This window comes from Ochotona princeps, chromosome 18, assembly GCF_030435755.1.
Source record: "Ochotona princeps isolate mOchPri1 chromosome 18, mOchPri1.hap1, whole genome shotgun sequence".
Classification (NCBI taxonomy): Eukaryota; Metazoa; Chordata; class Mammalia; order Lagomorpha; family Ochotonidae; genus Ochotona; species Ochotona princeps.
The window spans coordinates 23,599,620-23,615,731 of record NC_080849.1 but is presented as its reverse complement, the minus strand read 5'-3'; the positions used below and the strand labels follow the sequence as shown (position 1 = coordinate 23,615,731).

The 16,112-nt window shown below is 37.0% G+C and overlaps 1 pseudogene; it reads left to right on the top strand.

Annotated features, from left to right (window-relative positions):
- The first annotated feature begins 3,643 nt into the window (after window positions 1–3,643).
- On the top strand, window positions 3,644–4,308 carry LOC101531563 (multivesicular body subunit 12A-like; annotated as a pseudogene).
- The last annotated feature ends 11,804 nt before the right edge of the window (window positions 4,309–16,112 follow it).

The window sequence follows — 16,112 nt, the reverse complement described above, 5'->3', positions numbered from 1 at the left end:
TCTTTATAAGGTTCTCTAAGTGTAATTTTATGAAAGCTTTAGCCGTAAATGTCAATTGTCTGGTTCTCTACAAATTTTGTCATTGTGGGGCATCCTTCATCTTAAAGTACATCTTTTATGCAAATAACTAGACAATGTACGTCATCCATGTAAAGGATTAAGACGATCAGTCAGAACAAAATAGTTTAAACAGAGAATGAAAAAAAAATCTGGGCTCACTTGTTACAGATGGAAACCAACCATTAGAAGCAATAATTGGTCAATTTCATGGCTCACACTGACATGATGCTAGAGTCAGCCAAAGTACATTATGATTAACAAAATGTATGAAAGGACTATACAGACAAAGTTCTTTACAATTATCCAATGGAGAGTTAGGTGAAATATTTTCCCTTATTTTTCTACTGTTGTCTCAAGAAGAATGTTTAAGAAGGTGTTTCGCTATAACAAGGTTTCAATAAATATGTTTTGAATTGAATTCATTTCTTTCTCACCATTTTTCATCTTTTTATCTAGAAATGCTTTACATCCTAGCAAATAAAACTAAAAAACATATGCTTAAATTTTATGGAGAATAAAACATAATTAGCTTGGATTAAATATTTGAAAGTTATCCATTCTTGTTCATTTCAAAAGTTCTAGTCCCACTGTCTGTGGGAGGGAGGGACAAGGAGAGGTCACAACTGGGAGTTGATGAGATCTGGGACAAAGGCTCTACCTTTTGCAAGTCCCATTGCAAGGCATTTTTCTTCCTGCGTCTTCACTCCTTCAGCAGCAGATGGAGATAAGAACGCCTGTTCTCTGTGACTTTCATGAGGGTTAAGTGTCACAATGTCTCTAAAGTTACCTGGCACAGTGTACAGTACAACATTAGTTTTTAATAAATAGTTTTCTTTCTACTTTAGGACCAAAAAAATTTAGGGGGACAAGGGTTAGTCTGCAAGAAGTATTTTCTGTTGATTGTTCTTTATTTTAAATTTTAAACTCAGAAGCTCACAGAAAAATGTAAATGTGAATGTTTACAGACTATTGGAAAATGCTGTAAGAGTATTACATTTTTCTCACATAACCTCATCTCATGAATAAATGCCTCTAAAGTCTAGGTAAGGATCCATTTCAATTTCTTTTCTCACTTCCTCTAAGATTTGTGTGATTTAACTTTTGATAACATCTCCCAAATGATCGGTAACCAGAGTCAGCAGTTAAATTCATCAAGTGTGTTGACACACGCACAGGCATGAAACAGGTGTTCATCTGTTTATTCCATGCTCAACTTGGAAGGGAGCAAGATTGCTGTATTTTAAACCATTCTGAATTTTTATTGTACTTGTTTCTGTATATTTACTCTTCTTTCATTACAAACACAAATGTACTTATATCTATTTGTAGTTGTATTTCTCTCTCTCTCTCTCTATATATATATATATATACACACATATGTCACCCATCTCTATCTATAACAAGCTCCAAAGAATTCTCGTTTTTATTGGTGAGGTAGTGTGAGAGAGGAAAACACATTCTCTGCACCCTTTGTATTGCTTAGCTGGAATAGACCTCTATAATACAAGAGCCAATGGAAAGACAAAATCAAACAGAAGTTCAACTACGTAGATACCTCCCCGTATATCCCCCTCCAAAAAAACCTACCACAATGAATATAGCCTTAGTTATTTCCATCCATTCAAAAAAAGGAAGAATGGAACACATTAGCTAATTGCGGGATGACTTCCAGGAAATGCATAAAAAGGAGTAATCAGTCATATGCAGGTGCATGGTGTTGCCTTCTTCACTGACACAGTGCACACTTTAGAGCCATGTCTCAGGACGCCAAGGAGGAGATACTTTTGCAAATACAGAGTTTTCTTTAAAAAACAAACAACTAACAAGAAATTTCCTTCCAACAGGATGAGGTCTACTCTAATTTGAGAACTCCTCCAAGCTTTGGTATTTTCCAAAACAATTCTTATTATGCACACGAGACATCTTTTGGGATGGCACATTCTTGTGTTTCACCATAAAATAACAAAAAAATGTCATGTTTCAAATCAATATTTTGATCATTGTATCCTCTCTTCCCCTCTCATTTTCCATTTTTGAACAGCAAAGGAAATGAGTACGACAGGTAACCAGAGATGAGGAAAGCAACTATGGGTGAATGAGAGACAGGCACTGTGACTCCCTCCTGCAGCTTCTCTGCTCTGTCTGCTACTGCGGAGAATCCTTTCAGGCTGCCCTAGGTTCATCTCTTTCCTCTTCGTCTTTCCTCTCTACTCACTGTCCTCAATCTCTCTAGGACACAGCTATCCCACTATGAGAGCCAACAAAACTTCTTGCTCCTGAAGCTTTTACAGATATTGCTCCAGTGCTTTTGTGTGTGTGTCTAATTCACCAGCAAATGTTTTAAATATACATATAGGTGTATATTTAGCATTATCATTTATTTTACACTTGTCACCTGAAAATCAGCTATCCTATCAATGTAAAAGAAAACTTCTCAGAATACTGTCACAGCCACTTCCTTTTTATCCATTATAGACAGAATAGCGAGCGCTACTCTTTTGAAACTCAAGTCAAATCATGCTATTATTCTAAGAAAAACATGCATAGCTCTCTTACATCCAGAATCGAACTCAGCTGTTACAGCAATTGCTTTTTTTCTTTTCTTATGTAGTGTCCCTGTTACTCCCTTATCACCTCCCTCTGCTCAAGGAGCCTTCTAACACTCCTGCTGTCCTTCAAATTCATCTGACACACTTCTCTCTTAGGGTATTTGTGCTTGCCTTTGCACCGTGTATCTTCTTGATCCTCTCTTCCGCTTACTCCAGGACTTTGCCCCACAATCACTTGTATAATGATATCTCTCAGAAGTACCTAAAATCGCAAACCCTCAAGCCTACTGACATCTAACCTCCTTGATTTTCCTGCAAAGCATGCATTACTCTTAGCACCAGCATTTCATATGGCATAAATGTATCTTTTTTTCTTCTGTGTTCTTCAACTAAAGTGTGTCATGTATGAAAACAAGTATTTATTTGTTCTCCTTCTTTTTGTTTTTTCTTGGTTTGTTTTGTTTGCTTCTGTATCTGCTGCCTTAGGAAACTTCCTAGCATGTGGTGGTCACATAGTAAATATCTATGTAATGAAACGATGACATTTTCAAAAATTAGTTAGAAATTTCTCAAAAGGAGAAACCAAACTTATTTATGTTAAAAGAAAGTTGGAATCATTTTGGAAGCTGAGCCGACAAGGCTGAACACAGCAGGCTGTAACCCAGGCATATGCATGATCAACTTAGCCTCTTGTTTGGAATGCCTTCTACAAGATATCATTCGTATTAAAACATTTTACACAGGATAGTCTTATCTGCTTAAATTTCATCTTCTCAATCTGCATACCAATTAGTGGAAGAAAACTTCATTTCTCTGTTTTCCCAGCTCTGACAGTCATTTTTAGATTCCCATTAACTGTGTGATGATTAATGCATCACTTGGTTAATAAAAATTCTTAGTATTTCCCTGTAATCTTTAACAATCTATGTCAGATAACTACCTCCACAGAGTCTATATTATAAAATATTTGATAATTTAAGGAACAAAACTTACTGAGAGGACTCCCATCTGTTGAAACGAGGATAGAGTGTGGTATGTCAGGAGGATGGATCCAGGGCCTGGGCCCCCTATGGTGCTGCTGGCCGGCCAGGCCTGGCCTGGTTTGGTGGTTCACCTCGGCGTGGCCGCTGTGGGGGTTCAATGCAATCTCCTGCACCAGGGAAGGGACCCCTGCCTGCTCCCGTAAGAGCTTCGTGAAGAAGTCGGGGTACTTCCTGTGCCTCTGCGACTTCGACAGCTTGGAGACACAGAAAAGAGTCTTGGTGGACATTCAGATAGTGGTGACTAAAAGCCCTCTGCCCCAGGATTCCCCCGTCAGCGACCCTTAGGATTCTAAGGCCTCCGTGTCTAAGAAGCAGCGATGCGCGTGAAGCTGGTGCCGCCGGGGGTCACGGACATGGCTGCAGTGGACGTGCAGCTGAGTGGGAAAACCAAGACGGTGTTAGTTGTGGGATGAGGACACGGGCGGCATTGCCATCTGGTGCCGGAAATTCAAACTACCCAAGCAGGTGCCCAAACCTCACCTTGGTCTTAGTCGGGACCTTCAGGGCCTCTCGTTGAACGCACCCAGCCGGAGTGCATTCTGTCCTGACTGGGCTCGAGGGCATCCACCCTGTGGAGGATCGACTCCATCTACCAGGCCTCCAGGCTCCTTGGAACAAACACTACCAAATCCCTACCTTCCCCAAAGGAAAAGTAGGTGTAAGTAGTTGAAGGAGTGTATATTCATAGTAAGTTAAAATATTTTTCGTTTTATTGCCACATGTTAAAACTGTCTTTAATCTGTTGAAATTTTTTCCGAGGGACACTGGGTATGTCATGGATAAGAACGTTATCATCCATTTGTTTCATATTTCATTCTCTTTGCTGTTCCATCCTTTTCCCTCAGAATCCCTCATAGTTTGTAACAGAGAGACTGGAACACCACATTCATTTATGAATACATAATAATAAGATAAAAAATGTATATTTTCCAACGTATGCTAGCCCCAAACACAGAGTGACAAAAGAAAGCCAGCAACAAGATAATGAGACATGGAGAGAAAATAATTTACTCCCAATTCCAAAAGAACACGCAAAGGAAATGTTTTATCTTAGCAGAACTTAATCCGCAAGGTCATTTTAATTCCCCAGTACTTGCCAATCCTATCACTAGTCTTCATGTGTCATACAGTGTAGGGAGACAGGCTTGTCCTAATTGGGTTTTTGTTTAGATTTGCAAATAGAAACTGTGCATTTACATATAATAAGAGACAAATACAACTCATTTGTTAGCAAAAAGGAAACCTTTGCATCACGGTTTTCTATCTTCTTAAAGTTTATTAAAAGAATGATTGCAATAAAAATTTCGAAGTACAATTCTGGATTGGAAATAAAATTGTATCATAAATACTGTGCAACAATAAGCAGATTATTGATAGTCTTGTTTTATTAGGTGTATGCATGAATTTAATGAAATACTACAGATAAAGTAATCACAAGAACAGGGTTTAAAAAGGTAAATGATCTCATTGTGGAAGCAGAGTTAATTTTATTGTAGAACTAAAATGAAATTTGATGTTGATCAAAAATACAAAAATGGAAACACGGTGAAGCTAATAAAAGCCAGCACACACAGTTGTGTAGGTAATTTTCTAGGGTGGCATTAACATGAAATGATAAGCAAATGAAATAAAAAATCTATTCATGTGCCTTCTGGAATCATAAATTGCAATGACATTACAATAAAAACAACATGATTTGCCTAGTCAAAGCCAATTATGTTAAGGGAACGAGAATGAGTGAGAAAGCTGTGGACATCATAAACATTGTCTGTACGAATCTTCATCTCTTTGGCAGTTTAGTCAAATTAATATATGTTTTTGCATATTTTTAAATAAAATTGTTGTGGGCTAAATATGTAGAACTATGAGTTCAAAACCATAAAAATATCTGTGCTTGGGAACTCTTTTAGAGGTTATTTGTCTTTTGTCTTTTGATTCATCTGTTTTTATTAGAATTCACAACTTTAATAGAGACACACTATTGTATCTGACAATTGTTGTTTCCTCCCAGTTAGTCTCAAACACACTGCTCATAAATGTGATTTAATCATTCCAGTAAATGTTCTAAAACCAAACCGAAGAGTAGTAAGACAGATAGTTCAAGGACATCGAGCTGGACACCATGAGATCTGGGTACTGGATGCACAAAGCTCAACTGGGATGACCTGTGAGACAGTGTAAGTAGCATCCACATTTTTCACTGCCACATGAATTGTTTGCCCGTGTGGGAGGCCTTAGGCACATGGAACAATGTGTCCCCAGAGGAATACCCTGATAATGATTTCGGCTAACCAAGACCTCAACCTGACCTGATCACTGAGCATGCAGTGAGAGAGGTGGGGCGCACCCCAGTCTCTCCTCTCTGTCCTTGGAGGAGCTGTGCTACGACTAATAAGTAACTTTTAGAAGTTAATGGTGATCCACATTCTGTTCACCAGCCACGTGTGATGAATATGCCCCGAGGTACAGCTTTCAGCCCAGTTGCTAGCCTTTGTGCCCAGGTGAATCTCAGCTTGTCTGTCTAGGGCTTGAGGCACAGCTTCCATCCAGCACAGACCGTGATCTGTGCTGGGAAAGCCCAGAAAGATAAGCATGCCTATTAACCAATCGCAGTACTTGTTGGGTGGAGTATTGTTAGGACGGCCCTCTGCCTTTCCTTTTTTTCCTATATGAAATTCTAAGTTCTGTGTAATAAATGAACAGCCCTCACCAGTTTGTTTCTGGTGGCTCTTGTGGCCAAAGCAACACCATCACCTCACCCCTTGGTGGTCTCAGGGCTTTGCAGAGAATGTCCTAAACAATCCCTGTGACTGCTAGACAGAAAGGACACTGAATGCTGTGTTTAAGATGGAATTCATATGGTACTGCATTGGGAAAATACTTATTCAGTGAATATTGTTCTTGCAGTTGGGAAAATGGTGAGGAAAGGCAAGATACCCGCTCCATGTATCCGTAGTGTCTGCTTGAAGATTCAAACAACTGTGGCTAAAAAAAAAAAAAGTTTGGAAGAAAATTGTACCTGAATTGAACAAGCATAGAATTTTATTGTCATAATTCCCCAAAATAAGACAGTATAAAACTACTTATACAACATGGGTGTTATATTATGCATTATAAATCATCTAGGAAAGATTTTTGGTTTGTGAGAGAACGTGCGTAGGTTCTGAGTAAATACTACAGCACTGTACATAAAGCAGGGGCTTGTTCATACTTTGAGATACTTGCATGGATTCTGGGAAAGATTCCCCAGGAAGCCCAACGTAGATTGTGATTGATTTCCTCCACTTTGTTTTCAGTGTTTGATTCATAACTGCCTATTTCAAGCAGCAGAATTCTAAGAGGTACCCAGTCCTCAAGTGCAATTTTAGGAAACTAAATGAACTCATCAAAAGAAATGAAAACATTAAATGAACATAACAAAATGTCTAAACTGCATTGTAATAAAATAAAGCTATTTACCTTTAAATAGTCCAGTTTTTTTAAGCACATTTAATTGCAAAACTTCCGACCCACCATTTTCTTTCTTCATGTCACTACTAAATCTGATGAACATTTCCCGCAGCACTTTGTCAAACACATACTTGAAACCAGTTCTCGAGTAACTGAGGGTAATGGCATAAGGAACGTTAAAAGATATCAAAGCTGGGTTTGGAGCATTATTGAATAGAATTAACAGATTTTCTTTTAATGTGTTTATTATTCTTTCAGAATGGACTTTTTTGGAAACCATGTTTAAATCTAGATGCAAATCTCAATTCTGTCTCCTCTTTCCCTATTTGTCACTCAAGTCAAAGATGGGATCATGTCATATTAGGCTAACACATCTGCTGTGATGCCAACATCCCATATGGGCACTGGTTAGTGTTCTGGTGGCTTGACTTTGACCCAGCTCTCTTCCTAAGGTCTGGAAAAGGAGCAGATAATTCAAGTCCTTAGAGTCCTATACCCACATGGGAGACTCAGAAGAAGTCTCTGACTTACTGGTTTCAAATAAGTAAGCTCTGGGTCTTGTGTGGACATTTCAGGAGTGACCTATCTGGAGTAGGATTTTCCTCTCTCTCTCTCACTGTCTTCTTTCTCACTTTCTGGCTCTCCTTCTCTCTATAAATCTGCCTTTCAAATAAAAATAAATATGTGTTGTTTATTAAAAGTGTATGTCTTTATCATGTTTACTTTTTCACAACAAAATTCTTTTAAAATTTGTTTCATTTTGTTTGACAGACAGTGACAGAAAGAGAGACAGATACAGAGAAGTATTTCATTGATCAATTCACTCACCCAGTGTTTGCAACAGCTGGTGGCTGGGCCAGGCCAAAGTCAGGAGCTTAGAACAGCACCTAGAGTAATCCCAGTACAACAAGCGGTCGCTTCATCTGCTGCCCCACAAGAAATGTATGAGGTAAGGGCAAGACTGGGTGATGAGAATGGATAAGGTTATGATTTGTGATTCAAAATGCACCTGAATTCATCACTTAGGTGCTGTATTCCCTCCTCATGTATCTAATAGCCATGGAAATAGATGGAGACACCTGAGTTGATTTGTATAGTCATGAGATTAGTGACCAATATTTGGTCATTTGTTTAGATGGAAAGAACTTCAGTGAAGATAATTGTATGAAAACTGGAGAATCAAGTATCAGGTTTGCTGAAATTAGATACTTTACCAGTTAGCAGCAAACTTCAGGAAATGGACACACTTCAGTTGTTCACATAAGCTCCAACATCTGAAGAGCAGAAACTATTGGAATACATGCCTATTCTCTCCTAGATACTCTGCAGGCCCCATTGCCATTGGAGTTGCATTGTCATTGATTTGTGTTTGAGCAAGTGCAGTTATATATGTTAAATCAAAGTTTCAAAATACATGCCTAGGTCTTTTATTATTATTATTATTATTATCATGATTAAATTTATTTTTAAATTTTATGATACAGTTCCATAGGCTCTGATATTTCCCTTTTCCTCTTTTCAAATCCTCTTGTCCACACTGATTTCCTCTATATTATTATAACAATGCAGTCTTTCATAAACAGTCATAAGTCCATCATTCTGCTATTTAAGTGTATCCTGACATCACAGGAATAGACATTGCAAAGAGTCCAGCATCCTATTTTTAAGATATATTTCTCAGTTTCATTGGAAGTCAATTTTTGATTTGGAAATAGAGATGCATGCTGCATTGTATCTTCACTTCTAGATATGGTAGTCTCTATTACACAGTTACTGTAAATTCCCTTAAAATGAAAAGCCATAAACAAAATCAACAACAGGAAGAAAAATAGAAATTTCAGCACACGATGAATTTAAATGACATGCTACTGAATTAATCTAGACAAATATGTGGAATACCTCTATGATGAAAATTATAAAACATTAAAAATAAATAGAAGAGACATTAAAAGTTGGAGACAATTACTATGTTCCTGGTATGGAAAGATCAGCATCGTCAGAAATGTCCATATTACCAAAAGTAATATACCAATTGAACGGAATTCCAATAAAAATCCCCACAACATTCTTCTCAGAAATAGAAAAAAAGGTGCAAATGTTCATCTTGAAACACAAGAGACTATGAATAGTTAAAGCTATCCTGAAGAATAAAAATAAAGCTGGAGACATCACAGTTCCAGAGCTCAAGACATACTTCAGGGCAGTGGTCATCAAAACAGTCTGGTACTGGTACAGAAACTGAAAAGAAGACCAATGGGACAGAATAGAAATACCAGAAGGGAGCCCACACACGTATATCAATTAATCTTTGACAAGGGAATGGAAAATAATCCAGGAAAAAAACCTGGTCTCTTTAACAAATGTTGTTGAGACAATGGAACAGCAGCCTGCAGAGCTAAGAAGCAAGACCGCCCACCACCACCTGTCACATTGTACAAAATCAGCTCTACATGGATCAAGGACCTAAATCTGCACCCAGAAACCATCAATCTGTTAGAAGAAAACATAGGAAGCCCACTCCAATACACTGCAACCAGGAAAGACTTCTTAGAAAAGTCACCACAAGCACAGGCACTCAAGGCCAAAATAAACCATCGGGACTACATCAAACTAAAAAGCTTCTGTACATAAATGGAAATGATCAACAAAGTGAAGAGGCAACCAACAGAACTGGAGGAAATATTCGCACATTACACATCTGGTAGGGGACTAATATTAAGGATTTACAAAGAGTTTAAAAAACTCAATGACAGCAAAACAAACAATCCTGTGAAGAAATAGGCAGAGGAAATGAACAGATGTTTTTAAAAGAACAAATTCAAATGGCTAGTAGACAAATTAAAAATGCGGAGGCTCCCTAGCTTACAAAGAAACACAAATGAAAGCCACATTGAGATTCCACCTAACTCCAGTGAGATTGACCTACATTCAGAACTCTGCTAACAACACCTGCTGGTGTGGATGTGTCTATGTTTTTGTACAATAATGAGTACAAAATGCTTTTATTTTGATGTAATTCTCTTATGTTATCACTATTTGAAAGTGAAACCCTGTTTTGTAGAAATAGAATATGGAGCAGCTGCCAAAAAATGGGAACACTTGTTTGTGTGTGTGTTCATGTGAGTGATACATTCTGTACATAATCCACATATGTCAGTGTAGCTGTGATGTTTGAGTAACACATCACTTGGCATGTGGAATGTGTACAGAAGAAGTTGAGTACCTTTCTTTGGAATGCTAATTACTGCTAAAACATGAGTACCAGTTCTGTGGAGCCATGTGAAGCTCAGAGTGCCAGGCTTAAAAATAAAAATCAAAGAAGCACAACAAACCATGCCTTTTCTCTTATTTCTTTACTACTGCCAGACCTTAACAATCCAGTAAAAACTTTGCAAGGAAATTTGAGTGCCAAAATATTGACAAACTCATTGTCATTATGAGAATTGAAATAGATATAATATTTAAATGATTCCCAACCTGGCATTTGATAAAGACCAAAACATATTAAGTCAATTTGCTGTACTTAATAATATTGAAAACTTCTTTTTAACTCTCAGATCTTCCTATTTCTATTACAGATTTAACTGGGAACAGTGTAAGCCTATTTACACCTTCATCAACAGCTGGATTTTATGTTTCTGATATCAGTTCCCTGCAACTATAAAATACAACGAAAATAAAAAAAGGATACATAATTAAAATAAAATTACCTTTCATCGATCAATATTCTTTGCATTGTGTGGAGAAAATTGACCAGAAATTCATTCATAGAAATAATACAAACTCAATCAATATCTCAGAAATTGAACTTGCTCTAAATTTCATGTATAAATTTAGGGGTTCGAATAACAACAACAATCATAACCACAATAAAAGATCAAAAAGGGACAAATTTGGGTTTAAGCAGAGTATTACCACATTTCAAGATTCCTAATCAAATTACAGCATCAAGATAAAATGATTTTGTGCATTAGTCAAGTAAGATAAATAAACTGACGGGACAGATCAGTCTAGGAACAGACACACGGAGAAGGCCGCTGATTTTTGTTAACGTAGATGGAATTTGGGGCTTGTGGCCTCATCCTGATTCAGCCTTCAGTGTTGTGGACATTGGGGAATGAACGAGCAGGTGGATGATCTTCTGTGTCTCTCTTTCTCTCTGTGAATCTGCCTTTCCAATAAAAATAAATAAATCATAAAAAAGGAGTGAACTAGAAGATGGTGTTTATTTCTCCATTCCTACCCTTGAAATAAAAATAAAGAATAAATTGTTTATGATCCATATTTTTAAAATAGCTCAAGAGATGTACCATAAAAGAAAATGCTGAATTAAAAACTATAAAACTCCTAAGAGGCACAAAACCCATAAAGGTCCTAAAGGACAAACAATGTATTGGCGCTAAACAAAGGCATTTCAGAAGCAACAACAAAAGCAAAATATCTGAAAGAAAATAAACTAATAAATTAGGCATTTGCAGAATTTTGAAAAGTCTACTCTTATATAGAAACTGTTAAGAGAACAAAAAATGATAAGACATAAACTAAAGACAGCATTTGGTGAAGAGTTGGTTGCCAGATTGTATAAAGAGCTGGGTCAGGGCTGAAACCAATACTTGAGAAGTCAATGCAGGTCTCTCTGCCACAGGAGTGACAGGAACCTCCTCGTTTATCATCACAGCTATTTTCAGCATCTGTGTTAACATGAAATTGAGAGGCAGGGGCTAGAACTGGGGATGGAATCCAAGTGCTTTGCTATGAAATGCAGTTATAAGTGGCATCTCAATGGCTATGCCAAATGTCCATCCCTGGAATATGACATTTGAACCTCAACTTAATGTCTAATTTCTTAGTTGTTTTCCCTCTATTTTATTTTATTTATCTTAATTAAGCATAAGAAATGTTTATTCTTTCATTTTGATTTTGTACTTTAAAATTCTTGCCCCGTGCTGTGCTTATCTTTATAATTTGGGTCATTAATGAATATTTTAACATAATGCATTTAGGGTTTCCATGGTTTGCTAGTGGGCACGCATGAGCAATTAAAAGTACTTTGAGAATGCATTTCTATATTTAAAAAGTTTTTGTAGTAAGATTAAGCTGTTTATAAAGCAGTCCTCATGTTGACATTTTAAGTAAAAACATTGTTTTCTACTGATGGTATTAAATTTCCATTGTTTTATTTCGGAGAACATCACTACAGGGGCGATGTGTATGTGAGCAAAACGCAGGTTTCTAGTTTTGAAACAGAATGACTTTTAGGTGACTGTTCAGCTTTGGTAAATACCTTACAACCCAATACTATCACCACCACACACACACACAAAACACTGTTGTAAATTCAAGTTATTTAACTCTGGATTTTTAACCAAGAAAGCAGTAAGCTGAACTTTCTTTTTTCAGCAATTTTTAAATTAGCAAAATCACAATAAATATTAGTACTTAATCATTTCTTTAAAAGACAAGGAAAGACAGAGGAGAGAGAGAGATGCCCAAACCATAGAGGACTCGGGCAGGCATTGGAACTCCATTCAGGTCTCACAGGTCACTGACTAACCCATCTGCTTCTGCCATCATCCGCTGCCTCCCAGGATGCACCTTAGTAAGAAGCTGAATTAGCATTTGAATTCATATTTAAAGGCAGACACTCCAATGCAGACACTGTAGTTCCAAGTAGCAGCTTAACTTGCTGAACCACCATTCCAGCTCTGGAGTTAACATTTTTATGCTACATAGAGTGTGGAGATACAGTATGAGTAAAACAACTAGTTGAATAAGTATGTAAAGAATGAGAAATAATGCAAATACGGGAACGGGAGTCTCCGAGTGTTCAGACGGCAGAGACATTATCCTAGTTGCGCAGTTTACTGTCTAGATCCAGCCCTTGTCTCCCATCAGCACCCTGACACACAGGCCACATGGCATAAGAAGACTTCATTCTCTCAAGCCAAGGATTTGGGAACTTGCTTGTTTTCATTCTCATGTATTTGTGTTTTTTCTTTTTTTTTTACTGACAATACATTTTGTATTTAGAAATAAATTTGCATGAAGGAGTCTTATATAATTTTCAGAAATATCTTTTTCTTTTTAAGTAGTGTGATTTGGGTTTCTATAACTTGAAACTGAGATATTTGTGTTTTAAAATGGTTAAGTAATGGGCATTTAGCATTACCTTACGCCACCCATTTCCCACATGATAGTGACTGAATTTGATCTGTAGCTCTGAATCCAGGCCCCAACTTCCTACTAATGTACTTAGGGACCACATAAGAGCATGAGTTCCTGCCACTCACGTGAGAGGCCTGTGTTGAGCTTCTTACTCCCAGTTTCAGCCTTCTAGCACTGTGGGCATCTCTAGGGTAAAATGATGAATGGTAGTATTTTATCCTTTCCTCTATGTCAAAAAATTAAATTTTTTTGGAAGAAAATATACAAGGAGACTATTTCATTCACAAGAGCAGTTTGCCCTGTACATATCCACATTTTTACTTTAGAATGTGAAAGGCAGACAACTATGGTGGAACTGGTTCTTAGACAAGAGGCACAGGGTAATCATGCCCCATTTTTGTGTGTGTGTGAAAGAGAGAACTCTGGGAGAGCAAAGTAAAGCTCAGAGATCCCACACTGGTCTCTATATTTTCGGCACAAATCTACAGACTAGGGTCTCAAAGCTATCTGCCCCATTGTTAGAGAAATCCATTGCAAGATTTCCTGACTAAACAGGGCTTGCCCTGGCATTGTGCCGTTTGCTCTCATTCCCTGGACGTGACTTTGCTGAAATCACAAAGAAAAATGGCTGTTGTTTATGTTCCAAACAGAAATATAATTTAACGTCTCTGTTTGAAATTAAACAACAAATGGCTATTTTTTCAAGGATGCAGAAGAAAATAATCAGCACTGATGTTCTGGTTGCCAAATTCACATTTCACTTGCATTAAATAAGACTTCTTCTGCGTGTCTGGTTTTTTAAGTCAATGTTTATTAGCACATATCTTAGGAGTTGGCATAGGTTATTTGTAGTCTTCAACTTTAATTATTAAATAATGGAGTTTTTTCTAATTATTCCAAGTCCTCATCTTATACAATATGATAGAAAATGCCTACATGTTTGTTAGGATATATTTTATCATGCTTGTAGAAACAGTATCAAAAGATCATATATATCAAACAAGAAATTATTAGTTGCTCTGTTTTTCCCCAAAAGTAATTATGAAATTTATAGTATGTTACTTCTGCAGTAGGAGATCTTACTGGAATAAATTTTACTCTGTTTTGTTTGGGAACCTGATAAGTGGCTATCTCAGATGCTAACCACAATGAGATCTCATTATCTTATTTGAAAATGGAGGAAAATACCAATATTTTTTTCCTCCTTTGCAAGTTGCCCTAACAGAACATCTTGAAGGGAGATAATAATGAGATTAAAATCCATATATGTATATATATATATATATATATATAATTGTCTGATCATCAAATAATTGGTTACTACAACCAAAAAACATTTTAGATCATTTTCATCTATAATTATTAGAACAGTGAGCTTGCATTTGCTAGAAATAATGTCTAATAATTCAATAGATTGTCTCTAAACCTTCATTCATAGTACATAAAAGAAATAAAGACTCTAACCTTAAACAACTTGCCCCAAAGTCAATATAACTAACTAGAAAGAGAAGAAAGGACACAAAATCAAGTCCCTGTTATATTAATATCCATACTGATTACAAACCACCTTACTGGCTCTCATTAGAGGTAAATGTGGTGAAACATAGTTAAAAAGGAGGTCTTCCCTTCTTAGAACAGATTTACACATTTTATGCATGTAGTAAGATTTGACATGCATTGCTGTATTTATCAAACAGCAGGTAGTTTACTAGATTTTTTCAGCATATTGCGGGTTTACTAGTTGATTTTCATTGTCATATCCATCTGCAGCTCCGTTTAGCTTGGGAATCCTATTTAACTTATAGAAACATTGTTACTATCAGGATCATAGTGTAAAAATTTTAAAAATATTAGAGATGGTAAAGTTTCTAACTGCTTCAAAAGTTTTATCAGAGTCTGTTAAATCCATGCTCGTAGGAAAGACTTGAGTCAAAGATAATGTGCATCCTCATTATTTTCACCCCACACGGTTCATACTCCTAACCAAAATATAAATACTTGAAGGGTTGTGACATTCTCTGTTATACATCTGGCCCGCAGAGACGGATTGGTATGTTCATTAAGAGTATAAAAGAACGGAAATTATATCTTTGGTTAAGAGATTAGAGAACTATGAAACCAGTATTAGAAAGATTACTTCATATGGCATTGTTTACATTGATTTTGTGTCATAGTCTACACTGCATATGTAAAATCATTGCTTGGTTCCCATCTATATTGACGCTGATAGATATTTTAGGTATTCTCCATTGATTAAGTAGGAGAACAGCTCTGCTATTTTTTTGGAAGGCAGAGAGACAGAGCCAAGTGGGAGCAATTGAGTAATCTTTCATCTACTGCCTCAATTCCTAAGTACCTGCAAAAGCCAGGGGTAGGTCAGGCTAACGCCAGGATCCAGAAATGCCATCAGGATAGTCCAGTGGGCAGTAAGAACTCCAGTACTCGGGCAACTACCTATTGCCTCTTCGGCTTACTAACTAGAAACTGGATAAACAGTGTGTAGTAGATGGACTCAAACCAAGCACCATGGTATAAAACATAGCTATCCAAAGCAGCAGCCTAACCTGACAAGCCCTAACACCCAACCCTCTAGGTGTTTTTAAGGTCACTCAGACATGTAAACACAATTTCTTCTGATCCCTTATTTTGTTTATGGAAATGTTAAGTTTGAGGTGATCCCCAATGTCATAAGGCTCAGCAGAAACACACAAAATATGTATTTCTGGTTCATTATTTTGTCTATCACACAATGACATGATACTGCCTTCATGCTTTTCTCTCTTTATTCTGTAAATTGTTGAATACAATTTAAGATGGTAAAGATGATAATGACAGTAGGAAGACA